The sequence below is a fragment of the Macaca nemestrina genome, chromosome 6 (genome assembly GCF_043159975.1).
Source record: "Macaca nemestrina isolate mMacNem1 chromosome 6, mMacNem.hap1, whole genome shotgun sequence".
Lineage (NCBI taxonomy): Eukaryota > Metazoa > Chordata > Mammalia > Primates > Cercopithecidae > Macaca > Macaca nemestrina.
In genome coordinates, this window is record NC_092130.1 from 157,044,091 (window position 1) to 157,067,807 (window position 23,717).

The 23,717-nt window shown below is 35.4% G+C and overlaps 1 long non-coding RNA gene across 5 annotated transcripts in view; it reads left to right on the top strand.

The window, feature by feature from the left end:
- Positions 1-23,717, top strand: part of LOC105472976 (uncharacterized) — a 64,307-nt gene that overhangs the window by 1,089 nt on the left and 39,501 nt on the right. For all 5 annotated transcript variants that reach the window (XR_011624337.1, XR_011624338.1, XR_011624336.1 and 2 more), the window contains exons 3-4: positions 637-700; positions 10,729-10,839. This is a non-coding gene — a long non-coding RNA (uncharacterized lncRNA). The remainder of the gene's footprint in view (positions 1-636; positions 701-10,728; positions 10,840-23,717) is intronic.

The following is a 23,717-nucleotide window of genomic DNA, read 5'->3' on the forward strand; positions in this document are numbered from 1 at the left end:
AAATAAGGTAGAAAACTATTTTAATATGTAAACTATGTCCTAGAAAAGATATCACTTGTGTATTTAAATAGTATATATTAGCAGCTCCTGTGGATTTACTGTGATTTACAGTGGGGAGCCTGTAGATGGTATATGAAAGACGTTTGGATGTGTTTTTTTTTTCCTCCTCCACATTTAAATGTTAAAACTTCAATAACTTTTGCATGATTTTATACTGTTCTTGCACGTATTAATATTAATATTTGATTTTTAAAGAGAGTCATGTTGTTGTCATCGACTAGCTTGGATGATATACTTAAGAAAGAGAATAACATAAATGTCTGTCTTAGCTCAGGTTGCCACAGCAAAGTACTACAATATGGGTACCTTAAACAATTGAAATTTATTTTCTCATAGTTTTGGAAGCTGGAAATCCGATCTTGCAGTGCCATTTCTGTGAGGGCTGTCTTTCCAGCTTGTATATGTCCATCTTCTTGTTACATCCTTATATGGCCTTTTCACAATCTTCACACAGAGAGAACAAGCCAGCCCTCTGATATCTTTTCTTTAAAGGACACTAATTCCATTGGATCTGGATTTATGCCCCTCACCCCCATCTCCTCTTATAACCTCATTTAATCTTAATTATTTCCTTAGAGGCCTCGTCTCCAAAATTACCACACTGAGGGCCAAGACTTCAACATATGGTGGAGAGCAGGAGGTGAGGACACAAACATTCAGTCTTTATTAATGACAGAGCATATAATTTTGATTATGATTATGATACTGGTTACATAGGAGTCATGTTGTAAAAGCTCAGATTATCTGTGGAACTTGCACAAAATGGATATTGTATAGGTTTCCTTGGCAATTTCATTGAAGTTGTAGGTATGATGATGAACTGCTGTTTAAATACTTCTATGATCACTGAAAATATATATTATATATTACATATAGTATGATTGACAGCATTTTCTATTTGGATAATTACTACAGCCACATAAATATCTATTTGTTATGTTTAAATAATATCAGTATATAATCATCTTTCAGCATTAAAAATAATCAAAATTATATTTATCTTTTAATTCCAAAATTTAAACTTTTTCTGTTTATGCACCAATTTAAAATGATATTTAAACTTTCAGATTACTAAATATAGTACATATTTCTACTACAGAAATGTGTATGTCCTTATGTTTAGACATAACCTTGTTTTATTATTATATAGTACTAGTTAGGTCAGTATCAGTTCTTTGGATTTAGGGCCAGTTACCTTTATGTCAGCAAGGTTTCCAAACTTCTAAGTCCCTATCTGTCCTCCAGACGTCTGTCCGGAGAGAGTTCATGTCTGTCTCTCTGTCTCCTTTTTTTTTTCACTTCATGAGTTATAATATTCTTCTCCAGGTATTTGATCATCATCTATGAAATTTCTAATAGATGTTTTTGGTGATACTGTTTGCTAAAACTGTGCTAACAAATGTGTTAGATAGTTAAGATATAGATACTCTACGGGCATGGCAGAGAAATTATTTTTAAAGAAATTGCTGGTTAGGGAAGATTGACTCTGCTTTAATGGCAACAGAGTTCAAGAAGTAGGTGAGGGTCGTCACCTGGATCAGTAAGAAAGAGGTCAGTTACTCTTCTTTTTCCAAAAACCCCTATGTCTTTCATTGAACTGTGGGAGGAAACTGACATTAAAAAGACATAAATAAATACAACAAAAACTAAGAGGGAACTGTGGATCTAGCAAAGCAAAAAAAAAAAAAAAAAAAAAAAAATCCCTTCTGTTTTTGGTGGGAGATGTTGGATAGATGGGATAGTTATCATCGCTTATAGGAGACAAAGGAAGTAAGGCAGATTTTGTCACCTGAAAGAAGACAAATTGAAAAACTAAAAATTGGCTGAGTGTGGTGACTCATGCCTGTAATCACAGAGCTTTGGGAGGCAGAGGTGGACGGATCACTTGAGGCTAGGAGTTCAAGACCAGCCTGGGCAACATGGTGAAATACCACCTCTACTAAAATAAGCTGCCTTTTTTTCTCTTGTAAAATTATATTCTTCGTAGTAAAATTACTGAATTACTGCCAACACATTCTCAGCTTAGTTTGCAAAGAGTTTGGTTTTACAACTAATTATGGACAATGAGTCTTGTGGGAATGATGTGCTTGGATTATAGGCCACCACCTTAAAAAGAAGATTGTCCTTCACATCTTCAATTCCACAGGCTGGAAGGCAGAGATATTGAGTCACCTGGTGATGCACACTAGGGTTACAACCTAGGGAGTGTTTCACAAGCTAGAAATATTGAAAGAACCTAGATGTCTTTGTGGAGCAGAAGTTTCTACTCACTCTGGACTACAAAATATTCTCTGTGCCATTACATAAAAATAAAGAAATGGCTGTCCTGTATTGGTACTCTTTGTTACAGAAGCTTAACTTATACTCCATAAATATGTAAAATTGATCATTGGAAGTGTGTGCTATTATAACAAAAAGTCTACACATTGTTGGCCTAGCAGTTGGCATACAGGCAGTATACATAGTGCAAGATAGAAAGTTGGTCATATTCATCTTGGCAATTACAGGTGATAAGACTGTCACCTGTGATAACTTAGAACACAGAACATGTGCTTATTGAACTTGTAGTTCTGCAAAAGTGATTAGAAAACTACAATTACTGATACTCCTTGATGCTTCTAGCAGAGTGATACAAGAAAGTGATTGATTCTAGCAAAAATCTGAATTTGCTAGTAGAAATGGAAGGAAATTCTACACCTCTCGGAGAAAATTTCTGTGCATATGGCCTGCAATTTAAATTGACTGAACTTTTGGTAATGTTGGTCCTCAAAGTTGGAAAAACCAAGGGCTTCTGAAGCCCAAGCAGCAGGAGATAGGGTTGTCATTGAGTGTCTTTTGCAAAAGCCTACAGTTAAGTGAAAGACAGTGAGAGCCAGCTCAGTTCCAAAGAAGGAATGAATGGTGCTGCTCTCCCCAACTCACTCCATGTCTGCTATTTCAGCTGACCTGTCTTAGGAACTGTGACCAGATGTGATTGGCTACTGTTGAAATAATGACAAGCAAATAGACCCAAATCCTCTGAAGGTGTCTGTATCCCCAAAGATACATAAACTTTAGTCTATAAACTTCATGGCCCACTTTAGATGGGGCCAGACAGGATAGTGCAGTAGAAAGGTTTTTCTTCATTGGAAATCCAGGGGTCATGGAAGATAACACATAAGATAATTTAAAAGGGTAGAATTAAGTGTTGCCCAATGAGCTAATGATGAAAATTTCTCCATAAAGAGAAGGGAGTTCCAATAATTTCTGCAAAGTAATTGATAACTAATATGAAATACTGACTGCACTATGCTTTCCATTCTTCACATTTTTTTCTTTTTGCAATTATCCTTTCTACTTCACCAATTTATATTGGGTGGAGCGAACAATTTATCTTTTAGCGTAACAATCACCAGGAAATAAAAAGACATATCATCTTGATTTGCTAAAAAGTATAGGGCCTACCCCCAAGCATTTGGATGATGAGATGAATTCAGTAAGTAGTAGGTTATTTAGAAAGTTATTGACAATGACATACATAGAAATGTCAGTATACCATGGTAAACATTTTTAACTGGTTCCTAATTTTTTGCCTGCTGTTTTTGTTTTGTTTCGTTTTGTTTTTAGAAATTGTATTAGTGCATTTTCACACCACTAATAAAGACTTACCTGAGACTGTTAAATGTACAAAAGAAGGAGGTTTAATTGGACTTACAGTTCTACGTGGCTGGGGAAGCCTCACAATTATGGCAGAAGGCAAAAAGGAGCAAGTCCCATCTTACATGGATAGCAGCAGGAAAAGCGAGAATGAAGAAGACTCAAAAACAGAAATCCCTGATAAAACCATAAGATCTCATAAGACTTATTCACTACCATGAGAACAGTATGCGGGAAACCACCCCAATGATCCTATTATCTCTCACCAGGTTCCTCCCACAGAACGTGGGAATTATAAAAGTACAATTCAAGATGAGATTTAGATGGGGACATAGAGCCAAATCATATCATTCCACCCCTGGACCGTGTCAAATCTCATGTAAATCACATTCTAAAACCAATCATGCCTTCCCAATAGTCCCCCAAAGTCTTACCTCATTTCAGCATTAACTCAAAAGCCCATAGTCCAAAGTCCCATTGAGACAAGGCAAGTCCCTTCTGCCTATGAGCCTGTAAAATCAAAAGCAAGATAGTCATTTCCTAGATATAATGGGAATACAAACACTGGGTAAATACAACCGTTCCACATGGGAAGCATTGACCAAAACAAAGGGACTGGACGGGGGTGCTATGCAAGGCTGAAATCCAGTGGGGCAGTCAAATTTTAAAGCTCCAAAATGACTTTGACTCCATGTCTCACATTCAGGTCACATTGATTCAAGAAGTAGATTCCCATAGTCTTGGGCAGTTTCATCCTGTGGCTTTTCAAGGTATAGCCTTCGTCCTGGCTGCTTTCATGTGCTGGCATTGAGTATCTGCAGCTTTTCCAGGTGCATGGTGCAAACTTTCAGTGGATCTATCATTCTGGGATCTGGAGGATGGTGGCCCTCTTCTCACAGCTCAACTAGGTGGTATCCCAGTAGGGACTCTGCACAGGGGCTCCGACCTGACGTTTCCTTTCTGCACTGCCCTACAGAGGTTCTCCATGAGGGCCCCACCCCGTGTGAACGTCTGCCTGGGCATCCAGACATTTCTATACATCTGAAATCTAGGTAGAGGTTCACAAGCTTCAATTCTCGACTTCTTTGCACTTGAAGGCTCAGCACCACATGGAAGTTGCCAAGGCTTGATGCTTGCATGCTCTGAAGCCACAGCCTGAGTTTTATGTTGGCCCCTTTCAGCCATAGCTGGAGTGGTTGGGATGCAGGCCACCAAGTCCCTAAGGTGCACACAGCATTGGGACCCAGGCCTCATCCCATGCAACCATTTTTTTCCTTCTAGGCTTCTGAGTCTGTGATGGGAGGGGCTGCCAGGAAGACCTATGAAATGCCCTGAAGACATTTTTCCAACTGTCTTGGGAATTAACATTCGGGTCCTTGTTATTCATGCAAGTTTCTGAAGCCAGCTTTAATTTCTCCTCAAAAAAATATATATATATATATTTTTCTTTTCTACTGCATTGTCAGGCTGAATATTTTCTGATTTTATCCTCAGTTTCCCTTTTAAAATGGAATGTTTTTAACAGCACCCAAGTCACCTCTTAAATGGCTTTGCTGCTTAGAAATATCTTCCACCAGATACCCTAAATCATCTCTCAAGTTCAAAGTTCCACAAATCTCTATGGCAGGGGCAAAATACCACCAGTCTCTTTGCTTAAACATAGTAAGAGTCACCTTTGCTCCAGTTCCCAACAAGTTCCTCATCTTCACCTAAGACCACCTCAGTCTGTACTTCATTCGTCAAAGCCATTCAACAAATCTCTAGGAGGTTCCAAACTTTCCCAGCATTTTCCTGTCTTCTTCCGAGCCCTCTAAACTGTTCCAAACTCTGCTTGTAACCTTGTTTCAAAGTTGCTTCCACATTTTCCGGTATCTTTTCAGTAACACCCCACTCTACTGATACCAATTTACTGTTTTCACGCTGCTGATAAAGACTTATTCACTACATGAGAACAGTATGAGAAAACCAACCCCATGATTCAATTACCCCCCATCTGGTCCCTCCCACAACATGTGGGAATTATGGGAGTACAATTCAAGTTGAGATGTGGGTGGGGACACAGCCAAACCAGATCTGAAATAGAATAATCAATTTTCAAATAAGTACATGGCAACACAGCACTAATACACTCCCAGCTTCCCTTGGATCTAATGGCAGTAGTCACCTAACTTATTATGAGCTCTGGATGCAGAAAGGAGATAAGCAATTTATTTGGATCATATGCATAAGAGAAAATTACTTGTCCTCTATTTCATTTCTTCTTTCTTTTGCAAGCTGCAATATTGAAACACTAGGAATTATTCTATTTGACCATGTAAATGAGTAAAACACCCTAAGGGACAGTAGAATTACAGTAACAAATAAATTAGGTTTTAGATAACCTCTTAGACTAGAGGCAGTTAGTCACTGTGATCTGCCCATTTATCTGCAGGGCTCCTTTCTTGAAAATTTTGTAAGAAAGTTTCCCTCTCTTCTACTCATAACTTTACTTTGGAAAATTCTGGGATCAACCCAATTTTCTAATCTTAATTTGTGGCATACCATTTTAACTACGTACTTGACAATTCTTTTTTTATCTTTGAAGTGCAAGCAACTGACAAGGATATGACTAAGTCTGATTACGCTATCACATTTTCCTGGGATGCTGTATGGCATTTCAATCTATAGATTCATGATTTCTTTTTCTTGAATTTCTACATTATTTATTGTTCAAGGAGGAAAGTATATGCTCACTAGCCAATATTCCAAACACTGGAAATGTCTGGTTTTCTTCGTGGTATGCGGGTTTTCTATCCCTATCATACACATACTCAGGACCTTGGCAGGTTAAAGTAACAGAAAACTACAGATAATAAATTAGCTCACATGTCTGACAGTGGTAATATTGGACTACATTCAAGGCATCAGTAAGGATGCACTGCTTTCTGCAGGATCTGGGGGATGCTTTGTTTCCTTGCATTTTACAACTTCTAGAAGATCCCTGAGTTAATTAATTGGCTCATGTCACTTTCCTTCATCTGTATAGCCAGGAACTCGCATCTCTCTGACTCTTCCTCTTTCCACATTTTTCTTTCTCTAGCCACAGCCCAGAATGGTCCCCTGCATTTAAGAATTCATATGATTAGTTCAGACCCAACTGGATAATTGAGACAATCTATCCATCACAAGGTTCATAAACTTAATCATATCTGCCAAATCTTTCTTGTCAGGTAACATCACATATTCGTATGTCCTGAGGATTTGAAAGTGGGTACCTTTGGGGGTTGTCTACTATACAAGGTTGATGATTTCCTTTAGTTTGTTTCACTGCTTTGGTCGCTCTTCCTGGGACATGACCTAACCTCTTTGTATGGCTTGTGGGCTTCTTTTCTCCTTAAATTAACTCAACCATGATCCATTTTATCTTTTTCTGGTTATTAATCCTGTCCTTTGTATCATTTACATTGTTTTAAACAGTGCCTATTCTCCTACACTGCTTTAAATGTAGCCTTCATTACTGATGCTTTTATTTTCCACTTTCATCTTTTTCTTCCACTCTGTCATCTTTGGAATTATTTCCTTATATTATGTAACTGTATTTTTGTAGCTTTTTTTTTTAAGATGGAGTTTTCTCTATCTCCTAGGCTGCGGTGCAGTGGTACAATCTCGGCTCACTGCAACCTCCGCCTCCTGGGTTGAAGCTATTCTACCGACTCAGCCTCTTGAGTAGCTGGGACTACAGGCACTTGCCACCATGCCCGGCTAATTTTTTATATTTTTAGTAGAGACAGGGTTTCACCGTGTTAGCCGGGATGGTCTTGATCTCCTAACCCTGTGATCTGCCTGCCTTGGCCTCCCAAAGTGCTGGGATTACAGGTGTGAGCCACCGTGCCTGACCTGTAGCTTCTTTAGTGCTTCATTTTGTGGTGTGGTTACCTCATTATTGTTATTATTATTATTATTATTCATAGCAATTCATTTGGCTAAATGCTCAACTTCTCTTGATTTGTTGTATAAAGTTCCAGAAAGTTTGGGAAGCTTTGCTTGTTATTTTACCTTTATTCTTTTTTGCTTGAAGTGATATTGTCTAGTTTCTGTAATTATTTATTTTAGGTTTGTTGATTTTTTAAATGACAGGATGACAAATAACTACAAAAGCAAATAGAGAGAATGAATGTGAAGGAGAGACAAGGACTATGTAACAGGCTATTAGTAATTCTCCAGGTTGTACGATTAACTTAGGTATGCCATGCGGTCATATTTTTACAGATATAATACATATACACAGAGTTGTGTTTATAAATTTGTAGTATATGTTTCAAGTTAGTTTACAATTCCAAAACCCTGTTATCCAGTATCCCTTAATAATGGTCCATTTCATGAGAATTCATATATATAATTTACAATTTGGGGCCATTTTCTTTGAATCTTCCTGATGTCAAAGACAGCCTCACCGTCAGTTCTTACAACGTGGTTTAATTTCTCTACATTCTCTACATTGATTATGGAATACAACTTGAAGCTTTTTTTCCTCAAATGTGCCGTATTCTTTAGGGAAAGGTGCTCTGTTGGCTTTGTGGGGTGTATGCAACCCTAAAGAGGTTTCTCAGAATCCTTCCTTATGCTTACTTGAACTTTTCTTTATTTGGCATTATATTTTCCTACATACTATCTAAGAAAGGTATCAAAGTATACTGGTATTGTGGAATATAGAGTTTGGATTATTGCTCTTTTTTTCACATTGTCATTGTTTGCATTAGAACAACATCATCTTTTCTCTTTCTGTTTGAATAAATTTCCTAAGAGAGAATATTCACTATATGTACATATAACATTAATACCAGTTAAATTTTAATTCCTTAGTGGAAATAATAAGTGTAAATCTAACTAACTTAATATTCACTTGAAAATGTATGTATATGCATATATATATAAACCAATTATTTACATATAAAGTACAAATGTATACATATAATATACACAAATTAATTTATATTCTGTATCTCCAAACACCAAGTTATCACATATATTTATTTTATTTTGAAAAATAACACACCTGGATGACTGACTGAATTTTTCTTTCTTTAATTGCTGTTTCAAATGTTAGCCAAGCCACTGAAATAAGTTAATCTATAAGCAAGTATAATACTAATATTGAAATTATTAATACATTAATTATTTGCATACTTACTCAAAATTGAGTGTTCAAATTTAAATTGTTCCTAGTTGGAAATTTTCAAAGAGATCTATGTTTTCTCAATTAATTTCAAAGGAAAAGACTTTTGCTGTAGGAAATTTTTAAGCATTTTCCAATTTATCTCAATTTCTAATGATAATATAATGAGGAAGCATTTATAATTAGCTGGCTTATTGATTGATTGCCCTTGTTTCATTTTATTATGCTAGCACTATCAAAGTTTATATGTTAATAACTTTCATTTTATAATTTCCATACTTTATCTTTAAATTAATTTTCCTGGTATAAATATATATGTTGGAGAATATTTCTCTCCATTTTTTTCTCACTGAAATGAAATAATCATACAGCATAGTGAATCAATTAAAATAAAAAGGATGTTTAAAACATCTACTAGGGCTCTCCTGTCCGGTACGTAGGAAGCTAGAAATCACCACTTCATCCAAACAACAAGTAAAAAGCTGAACAAACTAAAAAAATTTCCTTAGGTTTGTCACGGAAATGTGTTCACAGGGCAAACCACTGCTCACCAAATTGGAGAGACCTACAGGTGAATGCCAAAAGTCCTGGTTTGCCAGAGCAGAAACCTTCAAGCATGAACCTCAAAGACAACCCATATTGGTGTAGAAAAACTTGGGTTATAAGTGATGAATTTCTGGAGGCGTGTGGACAAGATAGTGTAGGCTAAAACTGCGTGTTTCCCTTCTCTGAGTTCAGCTGGGTTCTCATTAAACCAAGCAGGTTAGTCTCTGGTTAAACAATTTCCCCTGCAGGTGGAATAAATTTTACAAATTGCATCTCTGATTTCACAAATCAGAGATGAAATATCATCTCTGAGACATAACAACTGCAAGGGGACTCAGTCACTGGGGGCTCCCACATTTTTTTGAAACTTACCAGCTTGACCCGTTCCTTACAGTAAATATCAGAGAAAATTTTCCTCATTTTTCTGGCAGGGGAAGGGGAAAGATAACCATTTTGAAATACTTCAGAGCATCTGTTTTTCTTAACAAGACCTACCTGAAGGAGAAACTGTTTTTACCAGAGACTAACCTGCTGGATTTAATGAGAACCTAACTGTATTCAGAGAAGGGAAAGACACAATTCTAGCTTACTCTAGACATTCTTTCTCAACAACGAGGGGCAGGTGGATTTTAGAAGCATGTGTGAGGTTCACAGTTCACTGGTACACACTTACTAAATCTGCTGATGGGACTGTAGAACACTTCTCTCTTTGCCACCCCACATTTTACAACCACATTACTCAAGGTTGCTTTAACCTTTACAGATGTTTCTTTCACTGAATATGTCAAGAGTTTGCTTATCTCAACAACGAGCTACCATTACACATTTCTTTAAAATTCAAAACACTGACAAGGCTTAATGCTGGCGAGGATGTAGAACAATAGGAACTTCCAATCATCGCTGATGTAAATACTAAGTGGTATAGCCACTTTGGTAGGCAGTTTGGTGATTTGTTATACAACCAAACATACAACAATAATACAGTCTAGTAATTACAGTCCTTGGTATTTGCTCAAAAGAGTGAAAGAACTCATGTCTACACAAAAACCTGCACATGAATGTTCAGAGCAGCTTTTTTCATAATTGATGAAACGTCAGACAGTTTGGATATGGTTTGTTTGGCCCTGCCAAATCTCTTGTTGAAATTTGCTCACCAGTGTGGGAGGTGGGGCCTGATGAAAGGTGTTTGGGTTTTGCTGGTGGATCCCCTGTGTATGGCTTGCTGCCGTTATTGCAGCCATGAATGGGTATTCACTCAGTTCCAGAAGAACTTGTTGTAGAAAAGAGCCAGACTCCTCCTCTGTTCTCTCTTTTGCTTCCTCTCTTGCTAGGTCATTTGCACACACCAGCTCCCCTTAACCTTCTGTCATGAGTGGAAGCATCCTGAGGCCCTCACCAGGAGGAGGTGCGGGTGCCATACTTCTTATACAGCCTGCAGAACTGTGAGCCAAATAAACTTCTTCTCTATAAATCAGCCAGTTTCAGATATTCCTATATAGCAGCACAAACAAAATAAAACAATGCCCTTCGGCATTGAATGGGCAAATAAACTGTGGTGCCTGATAGTGAAAGATATTCAGTATTAAAAAGAAATACGTTTCAAGCCATGAAAAGACATGGAAGAAACTTAAATACATGTTTCTAGGTGAAAATGCTTGCAGGATACATTTTAAGAATTAATTTATTATAGTAGCATTTATAATTATTTGGGCATTAAAATTATTTTCTGTATATTTAATTAGTTTTTCAAAGTATTGGAGATAAGAATTCACACATTAGTATTACCATAAAATAAAAACAAACATTATGCTTCCTTTATTTTTGTTTTGGATACCACATAGGTGGTCATTAGACAATAGAAACTTGATTTCACATTTGTGTGCTTCTTACCCCATCACTTTTACTTGTCAACACATGCCCATGTGCTCCATACTGAATAGCAATATGATTGGGGTATGAGACCAGCACATTTCTTATCTGAGGTTCTGGCTAATGATGAAGAATACAGAAATTTCAGGAAGCGTATGCGTGCAAAGTTTCATTTCTTTAAATATGTGAGAATAAACCCTATAACTTCCAAAGTTCACAGTATTTGAATAAGTTGTTTTACATAGTGTGGTTTATATATATAATTATATATATATATATATAAAATATATAATTAGTTATCAAGAAGAGAAAGATAATTTTAATAATCTGCAAATATTTGGAAATTTAATAACATCCCAAATAACCATAATTTCAGTAAACATAAAAAATTATTTTAATATTTAATATTAAAATATTCTAAATAGAATGAAATAAAAGCACAGAATATAACATCAAATGTGTAGAATAAGGTTAAAGCAGTTCTTAGGAAATGTATCATTGAGTAAATGGTTTCTATATTAGAAAACCAGAAAGAAAACAAAATATGGGTTTTTAAAAAATATAATTATATTGATAAATTCTTTATAAAATGATCATGAAAAGCAGAGAGAGACAGAAAGCACAAATAATACCTACTAATACAGGAATATACCAATATTATTTATACATCCTATGGACATTAAAATGGTAATAGGAGAATATGATGAATAAATTTATGTCAAAATATTTGAAAATGAACAAATCTTTGAAACATAAAAATTACATATACAAAAAGAAATTAATAATCTGAATAGCCTTATATCTATTAAACAATTGAATACATACTTTAAAAAAAAAAATCTTAGGCCCAAATGACTTCCCCAGTCAATTAAAGAAAACATTTTAGAAAGGAAAAAAATGATTATATTCAAACTCTTTCTGAAAAGAGTAGGGAAGAGAACATTTTTAAATTAATTTTGTTGGGCCAGAATTCTAGAATCACCTCAATAGCAAACACATACAAAATGTTGCAGAAGATTACTACAATGCAATATTCCTCACAAACGCAAGTGCAAAAATTCAAGAGATTAATTTACATTTCTCTAAATTGTCCAATAGTGTCCCCTAAATAAAGGCCTGAATCAAGTTTGAATGTTTCTGTTTTCATATTAGCATTTAAAAACCATATTCAGGCTAGGTGCAGTGGCTCAAACCTGTAATCCCATCACTTTAGGAGGCTGAGGCTGGTAGATCACTTGAGGTCAGGAGTTCGAGACCAGCCTGGCCAACATGGTGAAACCTCATCTCTGCCAAAGATATAAAAAATTAGCTGGGTGTGGTGGCATGCACCTGTAATCCCAGCTACTCAGGAGGCCGAGGCAGGATAATCGCTTGGTCCTGGTAGGCGGATGTTGCAGTGAGCCGCCATGGCATCATTGCACTCCAGCCTGGGCAATAGAGTGAGACTCCATCTTTAAATAAATAAATAAATAAATAAATAAATGAAATAAAAACAATATTCAGAACATTATCCAGGTAGTGTTCACAAAGTCATCTGAGCATGTAGAACCTCTTTTACTTATTTATTTTTGGAGGGTTTTCTTTTCTCTGTTTCGTATGCAAAAATATTTTGTTTCTTTGATTGAAAGACATGTAACATTTACTTTCTTTTGTGTCTTATACAAATACATGATCTCTTGGATTTATGTGTCATAACTCTGTAGCTAGAATTCCATTATTTTTTCTATTGTAAATTTTTAATTTTTTTCTAAGTATCATTAAACTGATTTTCATAGTATATGTGCTCCTCCTACACCCCAAATGATCCAAATATATACCAAACTTAAACTCTTGAAAACTGTCTTTATTCCTTAGCCAGAGAAAATGTTTTACTACCTTTCCAACATCTCTATTTATACTTTTACTTGACCCAATTGCTATTAGTTACCACTCTTTTCTTTTGTCATATTTATTGTTTTCTCTGCTCATATTTATATTTTGTATCATTAAGTACAATAAAGTAGTCTGAATGAGATAGATTCTTTTTCCAGGATAAGAGAGAAGAAAACAAAAACATAACCATTCATTTCTTTCTTAGCTTCCAAGTTTTTTACTCCATAACATATGTTCAAATAATATGTAGTTTACATTTAAGTTATAATTGCTGGATTTGCCTACTTGCTAGCTAGATAAAAATACTTAAACATCTATAATAGGTCTTGCAATGATTGTATGCACATGGATCCAAAAGAAAGAGCCATTAACCAAAGATGGTAGGGATTATGGGTGTCTGTTATTGCTGCATGAGATATTATCAACTGTTAGTGAAATCGCCTATAGGCATACTGATCATGAAATTAAGAAAATCTCAGAGGATAGCTTCAGTTTTCTAATATATATTCTTCTCTTCAAAGGAAATTACACACTTCCTTTAGAGTGGCCATAAGATAAAAATTCCAACTAAACTGAAAATTAAAAAGTGGAATAGAAAGTTTTAAACATCTGGATCGTAACCAATTGCTGAGCAATAAACAGCAAGAGTAAATCATAAATCATAGTAGACCAATATAACTGCATTTTTATTAATCTCTAAACTTAGATGTTGATTTTAGTACATTCATTTACTATACTGTCATATTTTCCCTTATTTAATTCCGTTTGAATATGCATGATTCTGTCCTTATGGAATAAACACTAATGTAGCTTTTAAAAATACCTATATTGCTATCAATGAACTACAGTATATATGTTAGGACACAACTAAATTAGTTAATAACAGAGTGCACTAAGGAATGTTATGTGATAAGACTTAAGAATTTTTCCATAAATACTAGAAATTAATACTGACTAATGGAATTTAAGGGAATTTGAAAAACATACTAAAGTATTACATGTTTGTTAGATAAAAGTAATAATCACTCAATTATATTATGAAATAGAAGAATATTAAAATCCCAGAAATACGAAATGTAAGGATCTTAGAAGGAAACAGAAATACATGAAAACCTTAACAGAAAATAAACTTATGTTTAAAAACAAAAACAGATGAGAAGGGTAGGGCCCTGATCTGATAGGATTGGTGTGGCCTTGTGAGAAAAGGAAGAAAAAGAGAGCTTGATCTACCATGTAAGAACAGAGTAAGAAGGCAGCTTTCCGTAACCCAGGAAGAGCGCCTTTACCACAACCTGACCATGCTGGTACCCTAATGTCAGACGTTCCACCTCCAGAACTGTGAGGAAAAAACATTCTATAATTTAAGTCACCCAGTCATCTATATTTTAGAATCACAGCCTAAGCAGACTAAGACAGAAACATGCCAAAAAGATGCAAGAGCCAGGATATGTGTGTGTGTATATGTATATTAGATATAATGAATATATATGTGTGTATCTATATGTGTGTGTATCTATAGATATGTACAAATCTATATAGCATACATATCATATGTATCATATATACATATATATACACACGTATAATACATATATACACATATATATATACACACATACATAGAGAACGAGACAGAGTAGTGGATTATAACCCATTGGACAACTTAAGAATCATGAGCTCATATAATACATACAAATTTTAAATAGAAACATTCTTCCTTGTAGTAGAACACCAACTAATAAAGAGAAATAATAATGGAGTTAGAAAATATCGATTAATACTAAAACGATGAGAAAAAAATGACAAGGAACAATATTTACATAATATTAACATATTTCCCTATGTTATGGGCTGAATATTTGTGTCTTCCCAAATTCATATGATGAAATTCTGTCAAAGAATGGTATTATGAGGTAGAGTCTTTGGGGATGATTAGATCCTAGAGCTGGAGCCCTCATTGAATGGGATTAGTGCCCTTACAAGAAGACACATGAGAGAGCTTGTTACCTCTCTCTCTTCTGCTCCGTGTAAGGACACAGACAAAAGAATGCCATCTGTAAACCAGGGCCCACACCGGAATCTGACTATGCTGGCACCCCTGTCTCAGACATTAAAAATGATGGGAGAACGTTGATCGTAACCTTCTGAACTCTTTCTTTGACTCCCATGACATATTTACCTGATTTGCCTCCTACTTCTTTGGAAACTCCATCTAAGTAGTTTAGTGGTTGAATTTTTCTCTTTCTGAATTTCCAGAGAGGAAGTCTTTTTATCGTAATCTGAAGCTCTTTTTCTCAAACTGTAATCTCTAAAAATGGCTTCAGGTAATTAGCTTGATGCTTCCAAATTAATCTAACAGATGCAGGCTTTTTATAAGAACTTTTTTTTTTTTTTTTCATTTTTCTTTTTGAGAGGAAGTCTTGCTGTGCCGCCAGGCTGGAGTGTAGTGGTGGGATCTTGGCTCACTGCAACCTCTGCTCAGGAGTTCAAGCGATTCTCATGTCTCAGCCTCCCGAGTAGCTGGTAATACAGGCCTGTGCCACCATGGCTGGCTAATTTTTGAATTTTTAGTAGAGACAGGGTTTCATTATGTTGACCAGGCTAGTCTCCAACTCCTGGTCTCAAGTGATCCTCCCACCTCGGCCTCCCAAATTCCTGGGATTCCAGGCGTGAGCCACTGTGCCTGGCCCAATAATTTTATTTTCATTTACCTCTCTAATAAAATATTTACTTGGGTATTTTAAAGTCAACACAAGGGCTTTTCGACAGATGCATATTAGACTATTATTCCCCAGGAATAAAATATTTTATCGTATAACCCATTTTCCCAACAAAGATGAATTCCTTCATAGAAGAGAGAAAATTTTCATGTAAATAAATACATATATACCATGGCAAAACCAAGTGTTTCCAGGAATGTCAAACCAGTAAATCTCAGACATTCTTGGTAAAAATATGTAATTGGTACAACTATGTTGAAAATTGATTTGGTTTATATAAAACTTTTTTTAAGAAGTTCTTATGAGTACATTTTCATTTGTCTCTTTTATGTGACTTCCATCTCTATGCTGAATTTTTCCAACTGTGCAAACATGTTCGATTTTCCACTATTTTTGTTAACATAATTTCTTGATTTTTAAATGAGTTATAAAATTTAATATCAGACACTGTATATCAAAGAATAGTAAAAGTCAAAATAAACATTTACATCCAAAGTAGGTATGCCTTTTTTCAGTCACCTTGTTAACAAAGAAATTTAGTCAATCTACGTTGTACTTATGTTGGATCTGGGCTTTGTCTTTTCATTTACCATAGTGCCCAGAAGACTTCAAATTCCTCTACATTCATTGGTCACCAGGTGTGAGTTTGTTGATATTCCTTCAGTCAACCCCTGTTAGAATGACACTGATCTTCAGGATTAATGGTTCTCAAACTTCAGAATGCATAAAGATTACCTGTAGTTCCCTGTCACAGAGATTGCTGAATACTTTCCTCAAAGTTTCTAATCCAGTAGGTCTGAAAGAGGTAGTGTAAATTTCCACCAAGTTCCTAGGTGTTACTGATGAACCTGATCTAAGAACCATATGTTGATAATTGCTACCCTAGATGAGGATCATCAAACTATACATGGAAATATTGTAAGCCTCTTGTTTTTGTAAATAAAGTTTTATTAAAACAAAGCCATGACAATTCATTAACCAACCTTTCATGGTAGCTTTTACGTTTTTTTGTTTTTTTTTTTTTTTTGTTATTGAGACGGAGTCTTGCTCTGTCACCCAGGCTGGAGTGCAGTGGCCCGATCTCGGCTCACTGCAAGCTCCGCCTCCCGGGTTCACGCCATTCTCCTGCCTCAGCCTCCCGAGTAGCTGGGACTATAGGCGCCCGCCACCTCGCCCGGCTAGTTTTTTGTATTTTTTAGTAGAGACGGGGTTTCACCATGTTAGCCAGGATGGTCTCGATCTCCTGACCTCGTGATCCACCCGTCTCGGCCTCCCAAAGTGCTGGGATTACAGGCTTGAGCCACCGCGCCCGGCCGCTTTTACGTTTTAAAAGCAGAATTTAATAGATGTGGCAGAGGTCTTATGATCTGAATTGCCTAAAATCAGTGCTATTTGCCTTAAAAAAAACAAAAGATTTGTGCTAGGCACTACCTCAAAACCTCAGAAAGGAATTTTCCTGGATTGTTGAATTGTTAAAATAGTTTTTCCATTACCTAGAGACTTGAAGAAAATAATTTTAGATATAAAATTTCTACCTTATGCTATCTTTCTTGAGTCTCTTTATAATGTTGCTCCACTGTTACCTTGCATTACTTTGTTGAGGTGTGTGATGCCAAACTTATTTTCTAACCTTAATAAGCAACTTGGTATTTTCACCTCAAAGCCTAAAGGATTTTTAAAAAAATCTTAAAAACTAATACATTTCTTGGAATATCTTTTGCAGTTAAATATTTAGGAAAATAATTTTCTCAAATCTAGCTAGATATATCTCTATCTATTCAAAGGAAACCCAATCAAAATTCTAAAACATAATATGTGGAAATTAGTAGGTTGATTATAATATTCATATAGGTATTGAAGTGACCTATAACAGAAAAAAAAATTAAAGGAGAAAAAGTTGTAGTACTTATACTCACTCATTTTAAGAATGACCCTAAATCTATAGTAATCAAGATAGTGTTGTATCGCCAAAGGGATATCTTTAAAGATCGATAGTACAAGGACAGCTCAGGAATAGATTATCATTGACTTAGATGGTCAATTGCTTTTTTTGCAATGATGACAGAGCAAACTTATGGAAGAAGAATATTCTTTTTATTCAGTGATAATAGGACAACTAAATGTACATTTTTTAAAATATTGAGGAACATCACAAGGACATTTGCCATTTTCTTTTCTTTTTTTTTTTTTTTGAGACGGAGTCTCGCTCTGCCTCCCAGGCTGGAGTTCAGTGGCCGGATCTCAGCTCACTGCAAGCTCCGCCTCCCGGGTTTACGCCATTCTCCTGCCTCAGCCTCCCGCTGGGACAACAGGCGCCCGCCACCTCGCCCGGCTAGTTTTTTGTTTGTTTGTTTGTTTTTGTTTTATTATGTTATTTTATTTTATTTTATTTTTAGTAGAGACGGGGTTTCACCGTGTTAGCCAGGATGGTCTCGATCTCCTGACCTCGTGATCCGCCCGTCTCGACCTCCCAAAGTGCTGGGATTACAGGTCTGAACCACTGCGCCCGGCCAGACATTTGCCATTTTCACACCACATACTAAAATTCACTCGAATGGGTTAATAGAATTAAAAAATATAATTAAAACTGTAAAATTTCTACAAGGTTATTTAGAAAAAAATTTCCATGGCCTGGAGCGTCTTAAAGATTTCATAGATAGGAGAAAAGGCATACATTTCAGAAAACCAGAAGTATAACTGCATTTATTAGTAGATGATCTGATTATATACATATACAATTCAACGTGTATAATCTAGAAATTTAACTCCTAGCTATGTACCAAAAAGAAATTAAAATATATTACTACATATCAACTTTCATAAGACATCTGTAGTACTTTTGGTGATAAAAAACAAAAATTATAAACAAAAAGAATATCCAACCCAAGATGAATGGGTAGAAACAGTGTGATATATTCATACAATGGAATCTTACTCAGAAACAAAAACAGATACAGAATACTGATATGTGCAATATTACAAACAATTTTCAAAAATATGTTTATCTGCAGAATAACTGAAGTTCTAAATAGTGTATGATATCTTTCTGCTTACTTGGATTTCTAAATTTCTATAATAGAGAAAACTAATCTGTGAAAATGGAGATCAGAACAGTGTCTTGTTTTCCCTTGGGGAGATTGATTTGAAAGGTACAATGGACATTTCTGGAATGATAAATGCTCCACAGGTTGATGGTGTTGTGTGAGTCATACTCATTTTCAAAACTCATAGTATTATACAATTTAAATCTGTGCTTTTTACTAGAGGTAAATTATATTTTAATAAAATGTGTATAAGTTATCTGCAATAAAATAGAAATAATGTTTTGTGTTATGCATATTGTTAACTTATTTGAAATATTTTTATTAGGTTTTTAAATTATTATAAGCATTGAGAACATTTGCTATTTGTTATTATGAGAATGTTACATTTCATACAGTATTCTAACTGGAAAACAGAGGGAAATATATCTAGAGGTATATGTAGCATATCCCTTTTAATTATTATAAACAAAATATATGAAGTGCTTTCTGCACATTTTATTCATGTTATAAATTTTGTTATTCATTTAATTCATATGTTATTAAAAATATATGCTTGCAGAGTAAATAATACATAAATTTTTTATTATTTTCTCCTGTGATCTATTGTTTTGCTAGTCTTCTCATTTTTGTTGTCTAAATCAATCACCTTATGTCAATTTTAAAACCTTAGTATAGATTTTGGCCTCTTTTTTTCAGTAACCAATTCTCACATTTCTAAGACTTTTCTTCTGACAAGGAAAAATATATTATTTATTGAATATTCAAAAGATTGAAAAAGTAGATTTATTAGATTTTCTTTTTGAATGCAGTGTTTCATGTAAAGCATATATGTATGTTGTGTGTCTGATTGTTTTCCTTCAATCATCAATTTATTCCTATAATTGTTAACATAACTTCAAGAAAGATATAGAGGAGATTAAAAGCAGATGCCTGTATCTCTAGAATCTCAACAATTCAACAATTCATTCACAAGAGGTTTCTAAAGGTTCAAATGTCTGGAAAAATTCCCGTGGGAGGGGGACGCTGGCTCTAGTATGCTGGGATGAAAATTGTTAACATACAAGGACTTTTATTCATTCTTCCTTAAGTATAGACTATGGGAGGACTTCAATGAACACTTTCTACTAAATTCAAATTTAAGATGAGATTATTGGATGGGAAGAGTGGAAGAAAGCACAGAGAAAGTAGAATTATGTACTCCACGAATCTTTTTATTTGATAATTTCAAAACTAGTTGAATCAAAGGAAACTATATTACTTAAAACTTTGTATTGAAATATTTTTATCAAAATATTTTGCAGGCCGGGCGCGGTGGCTCACGCCTGTAATCCCAGCACTTTGGGAGGCCGAGGCGGGCGGATCACAAGGTCAGGAGATCGAGACCACGGTGAAACCCCGTCTCTACTAAAAATACAAAAAATTAGCCGGGCGCGGTTGTGGGCGCCTGTAGTCCCAGCTACTCGGGAGGCTGAGGCAGGAGAATGGCGTGAACCCGGGAGGCGGAGCTTGCAGTGAGCCGAGATCGCGCCACTGCACTCCAGCCTGGGCGACAGAGAGAGACTCCGTCTCAAAAAAAAAAAAAAAAAAAAAAAAAAAAAAAAAAAAAAAAAAAAAAAATTTTGCAATGATTTTTTGAAATAAAATAAAATTTATATTATTACAGAATCAAGTATGACATTATCTGGGCAGTGAGGGATTAATGGAAAGTCTCAGGCAAATTTTCCATTATTTGACAGTGCCATGTACAGCAACAGAAAATGAGAGAATAATACTATCAAGTAATATACAATTTATTGTCTAATTTGTAGTAAATCAATAAGTAAAACCATTCTATACCAGAATGGCATGACTACATGCAAATACTATCTCTTATAAGTTTTTTACTACAACATTCTCAACTCTGTTTGCTATAACATTCTCAAAACGATTTAATTTCCAAGAAAGAAAATATAATCATCCTTTAAAAATGAAAATCATGTTCATTCTTGCTTTAAAAAAAATCAAACTGTGAAAATAAAATTGAACCATTGGGCTCACTAAAATATGTTACAAGCCACATGATCTCTCTTCTGTCATATTTTCTACAGAAACATGAAATCATTCAATTATAATTTTAAAGTGTTGAATATAAATTTTATATCCATTTGAAAATCCTGTAATACCAAATAAAGTGTAAATTATATTTTCATTTAAAATCAACATTTAAAAAATCTCAGAGGACAAGAGAAACCAAGAGGTTTCTCTTTTGTCGTTGAATGTGGGAACCTATATCCCATAGGTAGCAATGGTGCATTGAATCCTTCTTACACTTAGAGTCTCTGATTTCCTTCTGCCACATCTCTCTTTTTATCTATTTACGAATAACAATAGAGCATCTGTTATTTCATGTACTATGTAAGAACATTCTTAAATGTTTTGATAAAAAATTAACTAGATGATCGCAAAGAAGGGTATCATATTTTAATGAAATATAGCAAACTTGATAGCATTTCTGTCTGCCTTCAGAGTAGCATACCTCTATTTCTTAGAATCAAACAGTGATACTTACCCTCATCATTGTTTTTGTATCAGGAACTTTCCACTGTAATACTTCCCTGTATTGGATTTGGATATATCAGTGAAAGTATTAAGTGATCAGATGGTAGCTGCTTTTCCCAAAGATAATTAAATGTGATCAATGTGTTATACACATGAGTGTGCACATTTGTATACACACACATAAAGGGGAAAAATGTGATTAATATAACCACAGTTTAAATTTAAAATACATGTCAAAAATTACTTATTAATCACTTTGAAAACCTGAGACATACACACAGTTGTGACATAGCATTATTTTCTCTAGTTGTCTTGAAATCATATTTGAGTTGAAAAAGATAACTGTACTTGCTTTTTATTGCTGCTATACCAAATAGGCACAAATTTCATGGCTTAAAACAACACCGCCAGGTGTGGTGGCTCATGCCTGTAATCCCAGCACTGTGGGAGGCCGAGTCGGGCTGATCATGAGGTCAGGAGTTCGATACCAACCTGACCATCATGGTGAAATCCCATCTCTACTAAAAATACAAAAGTTAGCCGGGCATGGTGGTGTGCGCCTGTAATTCCAGCTACTCAAGAGGCTGAGGCAGGAGAATCACTTGAACCCGGGAGGCAGCAGTTTCAGTGAGCCGAGATCATGCTACAGCAGTCCAGCCTGGGTGACAGAGCGAGACTCTGTCTCAAAAAACAAACAAACAAACCAACAGACAAAAAACAAACAAACAAAAATCCCACAAATTCTGTATCTCACAGTTTTATATATCAGAAGTTCTAGCTGGCTTTATTGATTTCTCTGCTCTGAATTTTAAAAAGCCAAAATCAAGGTGTCAGCCAAATGGACTTTTCTCCGGATACTCTGGGAAAACCGTGCTTCTAACGTGCTCAGGTTATTGGCAGAAGCCAGGTCCTTGCAGTTTTAGGACATTTCATTTCCTGTTATCTGTCAACTGGCAGATGGTCTTAGCTCCAAGAGGTTTTTCTCTTGTCCTTGAATGTGGGAACCTATATCCCATAGTCAGCAATGGTGCATTGAATCCTTCTCACATTCAAAATCTCTGATCTCCTTCTGCCACATCTCTCTTGCCAGAGACAGTTCTCTGCTTGTAAGTTCTCATGTGAGTAGATGGACCCACCTAGATGATCCAAGAAAATCTCCCTATTTTAAGGTCTATGATTTTAATTATATGTGCAAATGAGTTTATGCCATATAATACGACAGATTTACAATTTCTGAGGATTAGGGCAATGATATCTTCAGCAGAAGCATTACACTGCCTACCAGGATAACAAGCCACATCAATGTCAGTGAGGAAAGGAGTGCTAGAATCAGGATTCAAGTTTAGAGCTTTTCAAATATGTCTACATTTAATGCTTAGTTTTCCTCAGCCCTCTTTTAGTAAAACAAAGCTTATGTAATTTAATTAGACATAGACAGACACAAGTGAAATGGGCAAAATAGAATTCTAATTTATATTTGAAGACAGATTTACAAAGCAGTTATTTCATAAAATAGGTATCCATACATTTTTGAATGTGTCTATGTTTGTACACATGTATATGTGTGTGCTTGTGTATGTATGCATAAAATCAGAATATTTTGGAGAAAGATGATCTATTAGTCTGTTCTCATACTGCTGTAAAGAAATTCCCGAGACTAGGAAATTTATAAAGGAAAGAGGTGTAATTGACTAAGAGTTCTGCATGGCTGGGAAGGCCTCAGGAGACTAACAATCATGGCAGAAGGGTCAAGCAAACATGTCCTTCTACACATGGCATCAGGAGAGAGAAGTGCCAAGCCAAGGGGGATGCTCCTTATAAAACTATCAGATCTCATGAGACTCACTCACTATGAAAAGAATAGCCTGGGGGAAACTGCCCATTATTCAATTACCTCCCACTAGGTGTCTCCAATGACACATGGGATTATGGGAACTATAATTCAAAATGAGATTTCGGTGGGGACACAAAGTCAAACCATATCAGATGCAGAGTGATCTTATCATCTAATGTATGTGTGTATGTGACTTTATACATTAAATTACATCTGAGATAAGGGTAGGAGTTTAAGGAGAGCAATCTGAGACAGATTCTGTGAAAAATAAAAGATGGTCCAATTAGCACAGTTTTAAATAATTGCATCATTCTCTCTGAATTCTGATTATATTTCTTAAAAATCTGGTGTTATAATAACACCTCCTTCCTTGCTCTTTTCCGTAAGTCATGAAATGGCTGCATTTCATCTTTATAGCTTTGCTACGGTATGCATGCTCTATT